The sequence below is a fragment of the Symphalangus syndactylus genome, chromosome 12 (genome assembly GCF_028878055.3).
Source record: "Symphalangus syndactylus isolate Jambi chromosome 12, NHGRI_mSymSyn1-v2.1_pri, whole genome shotgun sequence".
NCBI classification, from domain to species: domain Eukaryota; kingdom Metazoa; phylum Chordata; class Mammalia; order Primates; family Hylobatidae; genus Symphalangus; species Symphalangus syndactylus.
The window spans coordinates 68,940,506-68,942,538 of NC_072441.2; the positions used below are offsets into that span (position 1 = coordinate 68,940,506).

General features: G+C 41.0%; 1 non-coding gene across 1 annotated transcript; it reads left to right on the forward strand.

The window, feature by feature from the left end:
* Nucleotides 1-226: 226 nt before the first annotated feature.
* LOC134734940 (small nucleolar RNA U3) lies at nt 227-442 on the forward strand. The gene has a single exon (XR_010117813.1). It is a non-coding gene; the product is annotated as a small nucleolar RNA U3 (small nucleolar RNA).
* The last annotated feature ends 1,591 nt before the right edge of the window (nt 443-2,033 follow it).

The window sequence follows — 2,033 nt, forward strand, 5'->3', positions numbered from 1 at the left end:
TCTGCCACGGGCACAGGGTGGGTAATCACAGTGTTCTGCCATCCCTGCCACTAGGCAATGATGCAATATTAGGTCCCTTATCTTAGACTCTTTTTCCCTCACCATACTGCTTCTGAGGCCAATATTCCTATGGTTCCTGCCTCAGCAATGAGAAGCCTATGACAAAGCTACCAAACACTGTAAAGTTGGAGGTGAGCAGAGCATGATTTCATTAGTAAGAAATGGAAAGACTATACTTTCAGGGATCATTTATATGATTTGTGGCTACAGAAGTTCCTCAGCGTGAGAAGCCCCAGAAGCCACGAGGAGGAGACGCAGCATTCTCTGTGGCGCATGAGGCCAGCTCTTGGCATTACTTCGCTACAACTGCATTTGCCACTGATGATTGTTCTTCTCTCATCTCAGGGAGAGTAGAAGGGAGAGAGGATGCAGCCTGAGTGATTCCTGTTTCAACATTTAAAAAGAAGAAAGAAAGAAACTGAATGCACATTTGGTCATTCCAGAATCCCTTGCCCATGACACAGGGCTTCCTACACCTTTGTGTAGGAAGTACACCAATATGTTAAGTGTAGGGGAACAGATAATCCAAAATTATTTATATCTGTTTTTGGAAGCATCACATGACCTAGGGTGGCAGAGTTATCTCAATAACTATGTTTACTTGGGGTTATGTTATCCTCTCAGAGTTCACACTAAGAGCAGGGAAGACAGCCTTGACATGTGCTTTGTGATGGTGGGACTGAAGACAGCAGCTGAAGGAAACATTTGCTGCCAGTGATACATAAAGCAGAGACTCCATTTTGTCCAGAATAGAGCATGAGCTGTGTATAAAAGGTCTGACCACTCCATGTTTGGGGATCCATGAATAAAGTCAGGGGACCCAGAAAATATTATTGAGTCATGAGCTAAGCCCTATAAAATGCCTTATATCACACACAACAACAGATATTTCAATTTTCTCCCATCTGCTGGGATATGTTCTACAGGATGCTATGTAATATGGGGTCTGGATGTGGACCCTGAGCTCAAGGAATCTATGCCCCAGCTCAGGAGACAAGACTAATGTGCCTCTTACCAAGACACAACCTGCCCTGATGCCTCGATACTTTGTCTCCCTTCCTTCCCCATGAAGCAGCCTATCTTTATGCCAAATGCACGGGAATTCCTTGCAATTCCTCTGATATTTTGTGTTGTTTTCACCTCCATGCCTTTGCTACTGTTCCCAGACTACCTTGCAAATAGCTCTTCAGGGTTTTGATTTTTGTCTCTGCCCCTCACCAGCTATGAGGTCCTGGAAAAGTTACTTAACTGCCTCTATGCCTCTGTTTCCTCCTCTTAAAGTGGGGATGACAACAGTTTTACCTCCTAGGGTTGTTGTAAAAATTAAATGAGTTATCACATATTAAAGCACTTAGAAGCACACTCAGCACTTAGAAGGATTAGGCAAGAGTTAATAATTAGTATCATCACTCACCCTTCAAGACTCAACTTGAACGTTATTTCTACCAAGAAGCATTGCAAAAATTACCACAAACAAAGTCAAAAGACAAAAGATTACCTGGAAAAGAGCTTTGTAATACATATGACAAAGGACTGACTGGTTTCCGTAATTTATGGGGAACAAGTACAAATCTGTAGGAAGACAACAGTTCAATAGAAAACCGTGCAGCTGTCAGGAACATGCAGTTTATTAAGAAAGAAATACAAGTGGCCAACAAGCAAGAAAAGATGCTTAATTTCACTCATAATTATGCAAGTCAAAATAGTAACAAGAAGCCATTTTTTTTTTGCTTATCAGATTGGCAAAAGTTTTAAAGTTTGATGATACCCAGTGTTGGCAAGAATGGGGAAATTAACCATTTGCATATACTCTTGAAGAAAATATAGATTTCTGCAGCCCTTTCAGCAAGCATTTTGGAAATATTTATCAAAACCAGAAATGCACATTTCCTCAAATGCAGCAATTCTCGTTCTGTTTCTTAATATCCTCACAAAAGAATATATGTCAATATATGTCACACTATATTCCAGGG